The sequence below is a fragment of the Schistocerca piceifrons genome, chromosome 5 (assembly GCF_021461385.2).
Source record: "Schistocerca piceifrons isolate TAMUIC-IGC-003096 chromosome 5, iqSchPice1.1, whole genome shotgun sequence".
Taxonomy (NCBI): domain Eukaryota; kingdom Metazoa; phylum Arthropoda; class Insecta; order Orthoptera; family Acrididae; genus Schistocerca; species Schistocerca piceifrons.
The window spans coordinates 667,387,701-667,406,255 of NC_060142.1; positions in this window are offsets into that span (position 1 = coordinate 667,387,701).

Here is an 18,555-nt window from a genome sequence, read left to right on the forward strand (position 1 = left end):
TGCAAGTGGTTCTCCTCTCTCCAAAGGTCTGTTAAATTTTCCTGTAGGCAGTATCTATCTTACCCCTAGTGAGATAAGCCTCTACATCCTTACTTTTGTCCTCTAGCCATCCCTGCTTACCCATTTTGCACTTCCTGTCGATATAATTTTTGGGACGTTTGTATTCCTTTTTGCCTGCTTCATTTACTGCATTTTTATATTTCCTCCTTTCATCAATTAAATTTAATATTTCTTCTGTTACCCAAGTGTTTCTACTAGCCCTCGTCTTTTTACTTACTTGATCTTCTGCTGTCTTCACCATTTCATTCCTCAAAGCTACCCATTCTTCTTCTACTGTATTTCTTTCTCCCATTCCTGTCAATTGTTTCCTAATACTCTCCCTGAAACTCTGTACAACCTCTGGTTCTTTCAGTTTATCCAGGTCGCATCTCCTTAAATTCCCACATTTTTGCAGTTTCTTCAGTTTTAATCTACAGTTCATAACCAATAGATTGTGGTCAGAGTCCACATCTGCCCCTGGAAGTGTCTTACAATTTAAAACCTGGTTCGTAAATCTCTGTCTTACCATTATATAATCTATCTGAAACCTTCTAGTATCTCCAGGGTTCTTCCATGTATACAACCTTCTTTCATGATTCTTAAACCAAGTGTTAGCTATGATTAAGTTATGCTCTGTGCAAAATTCTACCAGGGGACTTCCTCTTTCATTTCTTAGCCCCAATCCATATTCACCTACTATGTTTCCTTCTCTCCTTTTTCCTACTCTTGAATTCCAGTCACCCATGACTATTAAATTTTCGTCTCCTTTCACTACCTGAATAATTTCTTTATCACATCATACATTTCAACAATTTCTTCGTCATCTGCAGAGGTAGTTGGTATATAAACTTGTACTACTGTAGTAGACGTGGGCTTCGTGTCTGTCTTGGCCACAATAATGCGTTCACTATGCTGTTTGTAGTAGCTTACCCGTACTCCTATTTTTTTATTCATTATTAAACCTACTCCTGCATTACCCCTATTTGATTTTGTATTTATAACCCTGTACTCTCCTAACGAAAAGTCTTGTTCCTCCTGCCACCGAACTTCAGTAATTCCCACTATATCTAACATTAACCTATCCATTACCCTTTTTAAATTTTCTAACCTACCTGCCCGATTAAGGGATCTGACATTCCACGCTCCCATCCGTAGAACGCCAGTTTTCTTTCTCATGATAACAAAGTCCTCTTGAGTAGTCACCGCCCGGAGATCCGAATGGGGGACTATTTTATCTGCACCTGCACCTGCACTAACAAGCTTAATATCTTTTGTTACATTTGTGCAGATGTTATTTGTGATTGAAGAAGGCGACCATTGGCTAAAGCAGTAAAACATGCATGCGACTTGTATTTAAGGTACTGAGTTGGAGACCAAGGTAAATAGTGGGCTCCATACGTGTGTTGATACTTGTGTTGGTCTACACAGAATGCCCGTATGCGTGGTAAAAAAAGCTTTCATGAGGAAAGAGAACAAACAAATCATGCATCGGATTGGTGTTTCTGTACGGTACCTCCACTGAGAAAATCAGCCAATACCAAGAATCCTTGTCCTGATCCGCCATCTAGAATTTGCCCTGTGGCACATGGAGAAGGATTGCCAGTTCCACTTCCACATCATACGCCAGCATAAAGCAGTGATAGTTATAATGGTGAACCGTCAAATACAACTAAAAACGTGCAATCAGCCACCAGTGACACTGATCCTACAATTACACCAACATCGTCATTTGCAGAACCACAAAAAATCACACAGTGTGACCTCAGTGACCTGGTTAGCGGTTTAGATATTCTAAAGCATACATTCGACCTCTTGGCCTCGACTACAGCAGTCAGGGGAATCTCCCCGCTGACGCAGTACGTCCGTCTGTGTTACGGGAGAGAGAGAGAAAACTTAAGCGTCTTTACAGCACTGAAGGAGACACTACACTCTGCAATGACAATGACGGTTTGTTAGAAGACCTGAACATCAGATACGAACCACACTGGTGGCGACTCTTTACAGACGGCTCAAAAAGAATTCTGAAGGCAGTACTGTTGCACAACAGTAACGAAAGGCCATACACACCTATCGCACTTGCTGTTCTGCATTCATTTTAGCTGACTTCTGCTTGATGCTACAGAGAGATGCTACAGGCACTACCCACAGGAGTAAGGCAAAGAAACTGCGTGAATAAACTAGGCACGAGTAAATTCAGTTATTGTACATATCCAATTGACAACAGTGGCAATGTACGTAAAACGCAAAGTTCCAACATGCTTATAACCCTGAGCTAGGAGATAATTTTAACAGTGGCATTCGTGTTCAGCGCATGTAAATATATAAAAACTGACTATTCTTGAGGGTATTTTTGTTCTGTCGTTGCAAATACAAAAATGCGTGATCTTTTCACCAGACACGTTTCGCTTTATTGAGGTAAAGCAGCATCAGTGGTCTGTAATTAAGTTATATTCATTTTGATTCGCTTTAAAATTGAGATTCAGTTGGTTAGGCATATGTTGATTTGTACTTACGATTACTTTCGCTTGATTTCTCGCTTACATCGGAAAATGCAGTCTCCTAGCACATCGTTGTTTTTCTGCGCTAGACACTGATAATTTTGGTCTAATTTTTAGTTGTTCTGCAGCAATATGCATTTTTTTAATGTTTTTCACAGCACAGTTTTACGCTTACCACTGTAATTCTATTTGTTTTTATACTTCTAAGTATGTGTTGCGGTTTGAGTTTGTGTTGCCAACATAACTTTTCCACTATTTTTCCTTTGATCTACAAACTTTTTTCTTTTCTTATTACATTATTGTATGTGTGTAATTCTATTTAATTATGTTACTGGGTATTTATATACCGTACAAGAGTGGAGAAGAAATAGTAATTGAGGGATGTTTGTTTGATTCAAATGGTTCAAATGGCTCTGAGCGCTATGGGACTTAACATCTGAGGTCATCAGTCCCCTAGAACTTAGAACTATTTAAACCTAACTAACCTAAGGACATCACATACAGCCATGCCCGAGGCAGAATTCGAACCTGCGACCGTAGCGGTCGCGCGGTTCCAGACTGTAGCGCCTAGAACCGCTCGGCCACAGTGGCCGGCGTTTGTTTGGTGTGGGGGAGGGAGAAACCATGATGAGTGGACATAAGTGTATAGTAGTGTGATGGAGTGTGAGTTAGAGGAGAAGGTGAAGAGCAAGAAGTGAAATGAAATTGTGTGTGTGTGGGAAGGGGGGGGGGGGGGGGTTGTGGGAGAGTGGGCGGGGTGGAAGCATTAACAGAAAATAAGCAGTTGCTCAATTAGCAAATAAATATTGGAAACCAGATTCTGTATAAAATAAATGATAAACTTACATGAAAAAGGAAAGAGCTTTTTCCATCCTTCACCCCACTCTACTCTCTCACAGCCTCCCATCCTCCCACTCTCAATTTCATTTCACTTCTCGCTCCTCAGCTTCTCCTCTAACTCACACTTCATCCCACTACTACACAGTTATGCCCACTCATCACGTCAGACCAAAAATACCCTCAAGAATTGTAAAGCAACTACAGGCAATATGGACACACAAATGAAGATACCCTGATTATTTTGCTTTCTGTACAAAAATCCACTCTGAACCAGTGTAATTAAATCCTCTTCCCCATACCCCACCAACCGCAAAAACAATTAATTTTGCCGATGTGAGATGGACTGCGTGGCTCTACTGTGCAGGTAGTAATACCACGGAAGATGCAGCCCCATTAGGGGATGATCTGTGGAGAGGCCACACAAACATGTCGTAGCTGGGTTGATGCTGTGAACGGCGGATAGCAAGGGGGGACCACAGGCTTTATCTGGCATCTTAGGCTTTCTCATGTACGTAATAAGCCTCGGGTTTGCTGCCGGATTCTAAAATCAACTTGGTTCAATATTTCGGGGATCCAGCTGTTCGCGATCTGCAAGAGAACGCTGCTGCTCCTATGACCCGCTGAAAACTGATACCAAGGCTGCAGATCGTCATCCTATACGGGTGTCCGTACCGTACACGGGGCATGCACCGCCCATCACAGTCTCTCCTCTTCGTGCGCTTCTAGGTAAAACGTAACTAGGTCCAGAAGCCCAGTTCCAACGTCAAATCTAATGTAACTTCTCATACCACCTCCATTCACCAAATCTAACGTAGCAAACCCATCAATTCAGGTTTAACATAGTACACTGACCGTACCATGTGTTACATTTTTAGAGGTGATAACTTCGCTGCAGAGAGTGTTAGGTCACTACCAGACGAACGCCAATTAATCTGTTCACAACAGTTGCTTATTTGTCCCAACTTTACAGGAACCGGAACACCAGATAGTACTCCAAACGCACTCCGCGCCCCTCAAAGGCTTTCGAACAGTTGTATTTTTACATATTTTAACATTATTATGTTACTTCATGTTTGATGTTACAATTGCAATAAGTTAATCCAACAAAAAATGACATTACAGGGTTTTAGTAGAAATTAAAATGAGTACAATGATAATGCATATTTCAGAAACTAGCGATCATTTACATGTGCAATTTTAAAACATGCTTACAATTAACAATTAAGTTCTTATTATTCAGTCCAGAACAATGTCAAATATTATTACCTAATTAATTAATCATGCGATTTTATGAAACAATATAGAGCTGGTAATATTTCTGCAACATCAAAAATACAATTCAAACTTTCAAAATGATTTTGTAAAAGATTTGAGGGCTAAAATACGGAATAATTACGTATAACGCAAAATGTTTAAATCGTGTTACAAAAAATTAATGATTCGTTCTTCTAACACCATTTATGATACAAATTGCCTTTCTGAATCGGGTTATGTCTCCAGTTTAAACGAATTTTCTATAGTTTTCGTAATAAGTGAACATTGCATTCGATTTCTCTATAGAAAGCCCAGAAACTTTAATTATGAGTTTAATTACAGATTTTTATTTCATGATTTCCATAAGAATATGTTGTCCTGACTTGCAAAGATACATAAATGTTAAAAAAAAGCACTCCGTATTCAGGCCACAAGTGGCCCATCGGGACCATCCGACCGCCGTGTCATCCTTCAGTTGAGGATGCGGATAGGAGGGGCATGTGGTTAGCACACCACTCTCCCGGACGTTTTGATGGTTTTCTTTGACTGGAGCCGCTACTGTTCGGTCGAGTAGCTCCTCAATTGGCATCACGAGGCTGAGTGCACCCCGAAAAATGGAAACAACGCATGGCGGCCCGGATGGTGATCCATCCAAGTGCCGGCCACGACCGACAGCGTTTAACTTCGGTGATCTCACGGGAACCGGTGTATCCACTGCGGCAAGGCCGTGGCCATACATAAATGTTAAGCTTTTCCAAAATTAATAGTTTACACAGTTAATTTGCGTTATAGTAGACAATAAATTTTACTAATTGAATTATAACTATAAAACTGAATGAAACAAGTTACTAACATTTATACACTATTGACACTGATTCCAGAAGTTGTTCTCTCTCTTCAAAACATCCCGAAATTCATGTCAAAGTGATAATGACGTATCATAACAGTTCATTACCTTACCTGGTTAAGAACATACATAAATTGGTCTGTGACACAGTTAAACATTTTCGTTACAGCTATTCCACTATGTTGCACTAAATGACCTTATTCACTAAGTGTCCTTATACACTTCCCACATCTGTTTTAGCACGTATCGCATACTACGAAACCTGCTGTATCGAGTACTCCAGTTTCGATAGATAGGGATGGTCCAAACTCCACTGGGCGAGAATCAGATTCGTTGGGTTACGTAGTTTGGACCATCTCTGGAAGTGCACGAAGAGGAGCACAGATCTGCGACCTTTATTCCTTATGCTGGGGGCATATCGTTTAAGACTGCAAGAGTTTGAAGGAGCTCTGACATTAAGTGTGTGCTCCGTCCACCTTCAAAGATCAGGGCACAACTCGGCTCTGTGAAAGACGATTTGTGGCTTGGTATGCCTGGCATATATACAGTTCCTTGTCAATGTGGGAAGGCTTGCATCGTCCGTTCGATTCGCATAGTTCAGGACAGGTGCGTGGAACATCGCCATCATACGAGGCTACAACAGCTGGAAAAATGGGCTGTAACAGAACACTGCTTAAACAAGGGATACGAAATGAAATTTGGCGAGACGGTGATAGTTGCCTTCCCGCGGACATGCAACTGTACTGTGTGACATGAGAGCGGCATCAAATCAGTCTTCAGACGAAAAACCACAACTACAGCAAATATCTCTGACGGCGATCTGTTGTAGAATTTTAGAACATGTTTTTTGCTCGCGTATCATGTCGTTTCTGGAAACCCAGAATCTACTCTGTAGGAATCAACATGGATTCCGGAAACAGCGATCGTGTGAGACCGAACTCGCTTTAATTGTTCATGAGGCCCAGAAAATATTAGATACAGGCTCCCAGGTAGATGCTGTTTTCCTTGACTTCCGGAAGGCGTTCGATAGAGTTCCGCACTGTCGCCTGATAAACAAAGTAAGAGCCTACGGAATATCAGACCAGCTGTGTGGCTGGATTGAAGAGTTTTTAGCAAACAGAACACAGCATGTTGTTATCAATGGAGAGACGTCTACAGACGTTAAAGTAACCTCTGGCGTGCCACAGGGGAGTGTTATGGGGCCATTGCTTTTCACAATATATATAAATGACCTAGTAGATAGTGTCGGAAGTTCCATGCGGCTTTTCGCGGATTATGCTGTAGTATACAGAGAAGTTGCAGCATTAGAAAATTGTAGCGAAATGCAGGAAGATCTGCAGCGGATAGGCACTTGGTGCAGGGAGTGGCAACTGACCCTTAACATAGAAAAATGCAACTTATTGCGAATACATAGAAAGAAGGATCCTTTATTGTATGATTATATGATAGCGGAACAAACACTGGTAGCAGTTACTTCTGTAAAATATCTGGGAGTATGCTTGCGGAACGATTTGAAGTGGAATGATCACATAAAATTAATTGTTGGTATGGCGGGTACCAGGTTGAGATCCATTGGGCGAGTCCTTAGAAAATGTAGTCCATTAACAAAGAAGATGGCTTACAAAACACTCTTTTGACCTATACTTGAGTATTGCTCATCAGGGTGTGATCCGTACCAGATTGGGTTGATAGAGGAGATATAGAAGATCCAAAGAAGAGCGGCGCGTTTCGTCACAGGGTTATTTGGTAACCGTGATCGCGTTACATAGATGTTTAGCAAACTGAAGTGGCAGACTCTGCAAGAGAGGCGCTCTGCATCGCGGTGTAGTTTGCTGTCCAGGTTTCGAGAGGGTGCGTTTCTGTATGAAGTATCGAATATATTGCTTCCCCTACTTATACCTCCCGAGGACATCACGAACGTAAAATTAGAGAGATTCGAGCGCGCACGGAGGCTTTCCAGCAGTCGTTCTTCCCGCGAACCGTACACGACTGGAACAGAAAAGGGAGGTAATGACAGTGGCACGTAAAGTGCCCTCCGCCACACACCGTTGGGTGGCTTGCAGAGTATAAATGTAGATGTAGAAATCAAGGACATATTAGAGAAAAATGAAAAGTATAATCTCCTCGGCAGTGTAGTGTCTAATTCATTCCACGAATACTGTTATGTCGTAACCAGAATCAAGTTCAAATACGAAAGCAGAGTCGTCAGTGAAATACAGCACTGAATTCACGTTTTTTACGAACACCAGAACTAAACAGACTTTCTCGACTGAGGGCCAGTTATTTACACATCGAATATTACAGAATATACAAACATACGATATTTCAAGAACCTCCCAGAAGTGATATGTGCTAAGTAACAAAAAATACTTAAGTAGCTATAGTCCGTGTTAGGTGTACCGCGTCGATAGGTCGCAGGACGTCCTCCACTGCCATCTTTGCTTCTTGCTGAAGGCATGCCGTTCTGACGTAAGCATGTGGCAGTGTGCTGAGTAGTTTGACGGCGGCGGGCAGCGGATGATGGGCTCTCTAGGCACGGCGTGCTGCGATCTGCGCCGTGCGATTTCTCTGTCGGACGACTGTGACTCGGTGTTTGGCTTGGGGTCGCGTGTCCGAGAGCAAATTTTCATCTTGGCGGCCCCAGAGGACTTGAGGCGGCCGAAGCCATTTCTACTGTGGAAGTCAGCGGTTACGGGGTCTTGGTTAGAAGGGGGCGTGCCGTCTTAGAACAACGGTGAGTTCCCTTACTGCTGGTCAGTGATTTTGGGGAGAGCGTGAGGTTCGCAAAATGTTCCTTTCTACTGTCTTTCCCAGGGCGTCGCCGTTGTTTATGGGCGTTGCCCGCTTTCTCAGCTATTAGAATTCTTCCTGCTTGCTTAAGTTCCGGTCGTGGGTACATTGAGTGCGTGTTCAGGAGGTCTGCACGTGTTTGCACAAACTACCTATTATACTAGCGTAAATTTGCGATTTACTGTAAGTAACAAGGGGAGGCCGCCAATTGTGAAATTCAGATTCGATTCATACTGTACATAATAAAAGCTCATGGCCAGAGGTGTAATGTGGCAAAGCTCCAAGATGCACTTCTCAGCCGTTGTCGAGAAAATAGACAGTTAAAAGAAACCGTTGCGGTGAAATACTCTCGACGATTAATAATTTTCTACAGCGTGGTGGTGCAGCGGTAAGCGCTCGGGTTCGTAATCCGAAGGTCGCCGGATCGAATCTCGCGCCATGCAATTTTTTTTTATTATTAGTTTTTTGTAATTCAAATATATATATATATATATATATATATATATATATATATATATATATATATATAAAGTATTAATGAATTGCGTATGCATGTTGGTGAAGGCGGATCGCTCACCAATTGTACCGCCTCCATTTTTCCGTTTTTTTTTTTTTACCAGGGTGTACCAAAGCTCTCCCGTCCGCACTGATTTTCGACAATGTTACAAGTTGCGCTAGGGACCGTATCTACCTTCTTTCGAAGTTAGCAGGCAACTACGCTGTTATGCGGCGGCTCGTTTCGGCCCATTCAACATCTGTCATTCAAGTGCAACGAGCGAGTAACGGAGTTTATATTTCATACCTGCCACAGCAAACTTGTGTTCGTGGGGTCTCTATTCTACACTCCTGGAAATGGAAAAAAGAACACATTGACACCGGTGTGTCAGACCCACCATACTTGCTCCGGACACTGCGAGAGGGCTGTACAAGCAATGATCACACGCACGACACAGCGGACACACCAGGAACCGCGGTGTTGGCCGTCGAATGGCGCTAGCTGCGCAGCATTTGTGCACCGCCGCCGTCAGTGTCAGCCAGTTTGCCGTGGCATACGGAGCTCCATCGCAGTCTTTAACACTGGTAGCATGCCGCGACAGCGTGGACGTGAACCGTATGTGCAGTTGACGGACTTTGAGCGAGGGCGTATAGTGGGCATGCGGGAGGCCGGGTAGACGTACCGCCGAATTGCTCAACACGTGGGGCGTGAGGTCTCCACAGTACATCGATGTTGTCGCCAGTGGTCGGCGGAAGGTGCACGTGCCCGTCGACCTGGGACCGGACCGCAGCGACGCACGGATGCACGCCAAGACCGTAGGATCCTACGCAGTGCCGTAGGGGACCGCACCGCCACTTCCCAGCAAATTAGGGACACTGTTGCTCCTGGGGTATCGGCGAGGACCATTCGCAACCGTCTCCATGAAGCTGGGCTACGGTCCCGCACACCGTTAGGCCGTCTTCCGCTCACGCCCCAACATCGTGCAGCCCGCCTCCAGTGGTGTCGCGACAGGCGTGAATGGAGGGACGAATGGAGACGTGTCGTCTTCAGCGATGAGAGTCGCTTCTGCCTTGGTGCCAATGATGGTCGTATGCGTGTTTGGCAACGTGCAGGTGAGCGCCACAATCAGGACTGCATACGACCGAGGCACACAGGGCCAACACCCGACATCATGGTGTGGGGAGCGATCTCCTACACTGGCCGTACACCACTGGTGATCGTCGAGGGGACACTGAATAGTGCACGGTACATCCAAACCGTCATCGAACCCATCGTTCTACCATTCCTAGACCGGCAAGGGAACTTGCTGTTCCAACAGGACAATGCACGTCCGCATGTATCCCGTGCCACCCAACGTGCTCTAGAAGGTGTAAGTCAACTACCCTGGCCAGCAAGATCTCCGGATCTGTCCCCCATTGAGCATGTTTGGGACTGGATGAAGCGTCGTCTCACGCGGTCTGCACGTCCAGCACGAACGCTGGTCCAACTGAGGCGCCAGGTGGAAATGGCATGGCAAGCCGTTCCACAGGACTACATCCAGCATCTCTACGATCGTCTCCATGGGAGAATAGCAGCCTGCATTGCTGCGAAAGGTGGATATACACTGTACTAGTGCCGACATTGTGCATGCTCTGTTGCCTGTGTCTATGTGCCTGTGGTTTTGTCAGTGTGATCATGTGATGTATCTGACCCCAGGAATGTGTCAATAAAGTTTCCCCTTCCTGGGACAATGAATTCATGGTGTTCTTATTTCAATTTCCAGGAGTGTAATTCGAACGTTTGACTTACGCTATACGTATTCGTTTCGGAATATCGTTTCTACGTCTTCCGTTAACTATACGTGGTTAACATTATGAAGACAATTAATAACATTTGTGAAATACAACTTTGTTTGCGGACAACATAATGGTGTTCGAAGTCGCCAGTTTTTCCACGACAAACGACTTTCAACAACTTATTATATGCATAATTGTTGCAACTGATTGCCGGGAATTATATATATATATATATATATATATATATATATATATATATATATATATATATATATTTGAATTATAAAAAACAAATACTAAAAAAAAATTGCATGGCGCGAGATTCGATCCGGCGACCTTCGGATTACGAACCCGAGCGCTTACCGCTGCGCCACGACGCTGTAGAGAATTATTAATCGTAGAGAGTATTTCACCGCAACGGTTTCTTTTAGCTGTCGATTTTCTCGACAACGGCTGAGAAGTGCATCTTGGTGCTTTGCCACATTACACCTCTGGCCATGAGCTTTTATTATGCGCAGTATGAATCGAATCTGAATTTCACAATTGGCGGCCTCCCCTTGTAAGACACACTTTTTTTTACCTTTTCGTATACGACAGCTATTGTGGATTTTGGTTTAAGTTATTTCATTTATTGCTGTGAGTGACTTCGATGCTTGCTAGTTACTTGTTCATTCTGGGAGAAAAGCATTCATGCCAATTTCTTGGTATTTAAGGTACTGTCTGCTAATTTAATTCAAGTTCGTTTGTCAACCATGTGAATCCATTTAAATCTTGTTGATCTGCTGCCCCGCGTGGCGGCCCACTTGCTACCGTTACGCCATCGGGCGTTGCTTCGAAACTGAACTGCTATTGGTGGGCGAATCTTCTTACCTCCTTGTTGAGGTTTTGGTGTGTGTTCAGTAATAGGGCCCCGATTGTTTTTTGGTTCTAAAAATAGCGGACTTGCTTGTGACACAAATTCCTCTTGTCGTAGCTGTCGTTTTGAAGCATTGGCACTGAATTAAATTCTTGCATTGCTCTTCCGTCACATGTGCTTGTAACAAAAAAAATTCTGTTTCTTAATAATTACAAAGGTATGTCATCATAAGAATAGAAACTTAGTGATAAGCGATTAATTCTCAAGCGTCTGCAACAAATTTGCTTGCCTCTGCGATGTGGGTCGTTGAAAGTATTTGCTGTAACTGTGGTAGCTAAGTGCAAAGCTCATTGTTGTCTTTGAACATAGATATTTTAATAACCATATACAACATTTTGACTTTCCCGTGTTTTAACAGTACGCTGTGGGCCAGTGTGACATTGTACTAAAGTCTTACCTGAATGAAAAGTAAATACTGTAGCACATGTTCGGGAGTGTACTTTTATGATATTTGATCACCTTTTGAATTTGGTTACTCTTCTTAACGTGCTTTTTAATTAGCTGTTGAAAGATTACCAGTAACCTTTTCTTAATACGTTTGTTTGATCTTTTAGGCGTGCATTGGTCAATAAATATTTTGGTCACGAATGATGTTCAACCCCTCCCCCTCCTAGACAACCCCACGCAGTAGCTGTGTACCACTCTGCATGTTAGGAACGCACTGTACATGTAGAACGTAATCTCTCCGTCTGAAGAATGAAATACCTTTAAAACTGCCTCCTTCTGTTTATAAGCGTTCCAAATAATTAGTTGTAATGACACTTTTAGTTTATGCTTTAGTGCAGATTCCATTGGGAACCTTTGTAGTCCACCGATATCATCGGTCACTGGCCTCATGAGAACTATAGATAGCAGTATCATACAGTCAGCAGGTAATGTTCTGACAGACTCAATTTTCCCTACTGCCTCTGTTCGGATGAGTATATATATATATATATATATATATATATATATATATATATATATATATATATATATATATATATATATATGAGAGCAGTCGCGAAACCCTACGGCGGTGACGTACGTCAAGTTAAAAAAAAGTTGTGCCGAATGATGAAAAACGCACTCGGAACGATTTTCACCATTTACGATTTCAGTTCGATTTTGTAATTCGCTCTTCCAGCACCGGTGCCTCTTCTTCGCTTGCAATTTTCGGTCTGCAACTTCGTTCTTCGTCATTCAGACTCGCCTGATCACAATGGAATCGTTTGTGCCACACAGTCACTGTCTCATATGATGATGTGTTGTTTCTGTACCCTTCCAGCAACTCAGCATGGATCCTTGCCGCGCTCCTATTCTTCGGATTTATGAAAAGACTTACCGCACCACACCTCGCTTTACCAATGGGCTACGACAATTTGTTTTTCTCTTAAAGCATAGTGCTACGGTTCTGTGTGCATGGATTTGGATGTGCAGCACAACTGCAGGCATAAAATTTTAGCAAGCAAGCAGCTTGGAGCGGTACGTTACCGGGCCATAAAAAACATAACGTCACCGAGAAAATATAAATTGATTTTATTTGACAAGTTGGGCACGCGCTTATTCAGAATTACTTAACACGTGAAATTTAACAAGTTCGATGAAAACAATTATTTAGAGCAATCCAAAAAAAAGTCAGCAGTAAATATTTAGCATTTGAAATTCTATCAGTATTAATTGTGGTTTCGAATCGTGAGGTAGCGTTGAGCTTCTCCTCACTCGGATAGCTCTGTCTCAAATAAGATGAAGAGGCACAGTACGAATTCAGGCACTACTGGGACAGACAGAAAGTCATTTCAGGCAACAAATGGTCCAGAATAATACATCAAGCATTAAAAAACGTTTAATTAAGATATCAGCTAACACTTGTTATCATACCAAATCACAACAAGCCATTAGCAACTATAAAGACAACGTGAAATACAACCCTTCCATACATCAGAGGAACATTAATTGAACTCTCATAAATCGACTGTCTCACCTACGCAACACGACTGCATCCACGTTCACCGAAGCGGCATACAAGTGAGCTGTTAGTGTACATCCACTGGAAGAGTACTATAAAATTGTTGCTTTATGTGTCTCCACAAAAATTTAGAGGATTATTATCCTGGGAATGTGGTGGCCAGAACATTGAACCTTCAAGACCAGTCCATTACTCTGCAAACGCTCCTTTTATATAGTTACGCATTGTTATTCAGTCTGTACATTGAGCAAGCAGTAAAGGAAACAAAAGAAAAATTCGGAGTTGGAATTAAAATCCATGGAGAAGAATAAAATTTTGAGGTTCGCCGATGACATTGTAATTCTGTCAGAGACGGCAAAGGACCTGGAAGAGCAGATGAACGGAATGGACAGTGTCTTGAAACAAGGATATAAGATGAACAACAACAAAAGCAAAACGAAGATAATGGAATGTAGTCGAATTAAATCGGGTGATGCTGCTGATATTAGATTAGGAAATGAGACGCTTAAAGTAGTAAAGGAGTTTTGCTATTTGGGGAGCAAAATAACTGATGATGGTCGAAGTAGAGAGGATATAAAATGTAGACTGGCAATGGCAAGGAAAGTATTTCTGAAGAAGAGAAATTTTTTAATATCGAGTATAGATTTAAGTGTCAGGAAGTCGTTTCTGAAAGTATTTGTATGGAGTTTAGCCATGTATGGAAGTGAAACGTGGACGATAAATAGTTTAGACAAGAAGAGAATAGAAGCTTTCGAAATGTGGTGCTACAGAAGAATGCTGAGGATTAGATGGGTAGATGACATAACTAATGAGGAGGTATTGAATAGAATTGGAGAGAAGAGAAATTTGTGGCACAATTGACTAGAAGAAGGGATCGCTTGGTAGGGCGTATTCTGAGGCATCAAGGGATGACCAATTTAGTACTGGAGGGCAGCATGGAGGGAGACCAAGAGACGAATACACTAAACATATTCAGAAGGATGTAGGTTGCAGTAGGTACTGGGAGATGAAGAAACTTGCACAGGATAGAGTAGCTGCATCAAACCAGTCTCTGGACTGAAGACTACAACAAAAACTCACATTCAATCCCAAGTGTGGCGGTGTATCATCATGCTGAAACCGTAGATGTCGCTTAACACCAAATGGAACATTGTCTTACAAAGTATTGCAGAGGAACACACGCTGCAGGGGCGCATTCGACTAGCTCCAAAAGTATTCCACCCACAATTCCAATAGGAGTATGCCAAAGCGTGCCTGAAAACCATGTTTATGTGTGACATATGGGTTGTGGCGGGTTCCCGGAGTCTCCTGCAATGCCGCCAACCCGCAACGTAACACGGCTGTGCGGGACATTACGCCAGCTCCGCAGGCGCACCGGCGGAAGTCACCCAAATTTCGCCTGACCTGCAGGAAGCGGTCTAGTCAAGTGTGCGCGCAGAAGAACAGTAGACCTTGTAGTACATCCGCCGCACCATGTTCCTCTGACTGCCGTCGTCCGGCGAGCAGCAGGCAGTTCTGTCTCCGCCAGCGGAATTAGAAAATCGCCGCCAGCCCCCGCTCCCCTCCCTCCCACACTCACCGTCGCCGGTGTCACCCGGGACCACCGCTCATCGCGACTCGCTGCTCTGGCTGTGGACTCTGATGCTGGAACTCCTTGCACAGCCGTGAGGTACGACCTTACTTTTCTGCCTACTATTTATATCTAAGAAGATAGTCTGTTTCGTTTGCGGGTGAACTTTTTAGAAGATAGTCTCACGCAGAGATTTACTTGCATTGTTGTCCAAGAAGTTTTGGTTGCCAAAAAAATCATGCCATTATTTTCAAGAAGCACTTTTCTTATTTTGAACTGCTAATGGATCGAAGCACATACATTTGAGAACATAAATTGCCCGCATCTCGTGGTCGTGCGGTAGCGTTCTCGCTTCCCACGCCCGGGTTCCCAGGTTCGATTCCCGGCGGGTCAGGGATTTTCTCTGCCTCGTGATGGCTGGGTGTTGTGTGCTGTCCTTAGGTTAGTTAGGTTTAAGTAGTTCTAGGTGACTGATGACCATAGATGTTAAGTCCCATAGTGCTCAGAGCCGTATGAATCATTTTTGAGAACATAAATTGACTTTTGAGTGTAATCAACTGACTTTCTGTAAATGTTCCCCAAGCTTCAGGTTGTGTTCCGACCAATAACGGCTGTTTCAGAGACTGAAAACCATTTACGAGCGAAATTAGATTCGTCAGTACATATCATTTTATTTATAAAATATTCGGTATCTTCCACTTGATACAAAAGCGATTCACAAAACTGTTCTCGTCGAAAGCAGTCTTATTGCCACTTGCGACGGGGCGGTTAATAAAGAAGAAGTGCGGTTGAAGAGTTCACACGAATGTGCATATACAAATGTTGGTTAAAAATGTTATTGCAAAATTTTGGATCTCACTTAAGTTTCAGGGGATGATGTCCACACTTGGTGCATTTTTACACTGTTCCACACCGGCACATTTGCTGTAGTTTTTGAATTAATTATTCACTCAGACATGAGTACAGCTTATGGTAGGGAACAAAAATTAGGCGATTATTATAACAAAATCAGTTTTTTCACGACACAGTTAAATCACTATATATTGGCGTTGTCCTTTTCTTTCACACAATAAAATTAGCACTGGTGAGACAGTTTTACTTTAATAATAATTTGACTCCGAGCCCCCAATAGCAGTAATGTATGCTGCTATAAACGAAAATTACTCAATCAATTCGAACAGAACCACAAGTCCCAGTGTCCTCTTTGTTCTAACAGTTCTGGCGCGAAGTCACCGTTCGCCACATGTTCACTTACGACGATGTATACCTCTTAAATCGTACTCACACAAATAATTGTAGCACTTCAAGTTCACCAAATACATGCTTGTACACTCGCACTATTAAACAATACTCTTTGTCGAAATAAATCGGTCCGAAAAAGAATTCTCAAACGACCACATGGGCCACTCTCAAGTGGGTCTTGCTCGCCACCCACCCTCCAAAACGACCGACCAACGACTCACCCCTGGCCATTTTTTTTTTTAAATAGAGATGGGGCCCCTCCACGCCCGCACCAACGTGGTGACCAAACCAAAAGTTCTACTGTCACCTCTGTAAACATGTTAGTTGTCTAGTATGTGGATCACAGGATGCTGGGCTGTGATGTTGTCCGTGCGTCTGGGTAAGGCTACGCATTAACACGGTCCATCAGGTGATAGATAGTGGACGAAACGCGAGTGAGGGTAGCGATTTGAAGAGCAGAGGAAAAAAAGTGCCATGGCTCGTGCCGTGGGAAAAAAACCTCTGCGACAGTGGGATGGGTAGTAAGAGCAGTAGTGGCTTACTAGCTGCGACAGTTCATGCAAGGTTGGATTTGTTAGTATAGGTATCATGCATCATTACCATGACAAGCGATGGCGATGTGTCCCAGTTGTTGCTGCTGCTGCATTCCTGGAACAATCAAGATCGTTATACAGTAGTGGGAGATCGGCCATAGATCATCTCACTGTGTGGGGGATGTGTGGAGCTTGTTTGCATGCAGTGTACGGTACGGCTTCCCTGTGTGGTGCCAGTTATTCGGCAGTGTACTCCAATCCAGCTGGATATCCAGTAATGGGTCTGATTAACAGGGGCTCGCCTGTGCCGTTATGTTTGCGTATGCTTGGCCATAGATGTTATGTCCTTACAAGTATGTCTTTTGGTGTTTTATGTTTCCATCTATGGTTGTGGTCGTAGTTCCCCAGATTCAGAATAAACGGGTTCTGCGAATGTCTGGAGTTTCTGTATAGTCTTGTGGTGAGTTTGTGGATTACCTCCGTGAGAGTCTCAAGTCGGTATTCCCGGTGAAGGTCCGCGATGCGTGTGTATCGTGGAGCATTGCTTATGATTTTGAGTACTTTGTTTTGTATGAGCTGCAGACGGCGCAGGCGTGTAGGCGCAGCGTATCCCAAGACAGGAGCTGCGTACGTCATCAGGGGTCGAATAAGTGTCATGTACATGGACCTGGACACCCTTCTGTTCAGTGTGCTACGCCTGTTGAGCATAGGGTAGAGCTGTTTGAGCGTCGCGCTTGCTCGGTTGGTCATGTGTTGTATGTGGTCCCCCCAGAGTAATTTCCGGTCCAGCCAGACACCGAGGTATTTGACTTTCTCACGGAAACGTATTGGGCGTGCATGTAGAGTTATTGGTCTGCAGTAGCGGTGTTTGCGCAGTTACCTTGATACTAGTGAACAGAACGGCTTCGCACTTGTCGACGTTTACTCTAACACGCCATTTCTCCAACCAAGGCTCGGCCACTCTGAGTGCAGTCTGTAGGCGTGACGTAATGTTTGATGGTTTCCAATCTAGCGCAAGGATGGCTGTGTCATCCGCGTAGATTGCCATAATTGTGTTGTGTGTGGTTGGGAGATCGTTTATGTAGAGGTTAAACAGCAGGGGCCCTAAGATGCTTCCCTGGGGCACTCCCGCGTGTATACCGTGTTGTGTTGATTGCTTTCCCTGCACGTCAGTGTTGAAACTCCTGTCTGTGAGGTATGAGTGTATTAGACGCAGCAGCCCGTCGGGGAATCCCGCGTCGCTGAGTTTGCGGATGAGGCCGTTGTGCCATAGACGGTCGAAAGCCTTTACGATGTCCAGGAACACTGCCCCTGTAGCTTTGTTTATGTTGAAGCCATGTGTTATATGTTCAACGACCCGTAGGAGTTGTTGTGTTGTGGAGTGGTGATTCCTGAAGCCGAATTGCTCCGGTCTCAGGATGTCATTTGTTATGCAGTGCCTAGTGATGCGTTTGAGAATCACCTTCTCAACAATCTTACTGAGCGAACTCAGAAGGCTGATGGGTCGGTAATTTTGTGGCAGGCTGTGGTCTTTCCCCGGCTTCCTGAACATCAGGACCTTGGCCGTCTTCCAAAAGGCGGGGAAGTGTTGGTGTTTTAGTATGGCATTCGTTATGTGTGTTAGGTACTCAGTTGCTTTATCCGTGAACTCCTGGAGGACACGGTTTTGAATGCCATCATGACCAGGGGCTTTCCTAGCAGCGGAATGCATTATAGCCCAGGAGACTTCGGCTGTGCTAGCACGTCGAATGTCGTCGCGCGATGGTTGGGCTAGAATGCGTGTAACCTCTTGGTCAGTAGCAAGTGT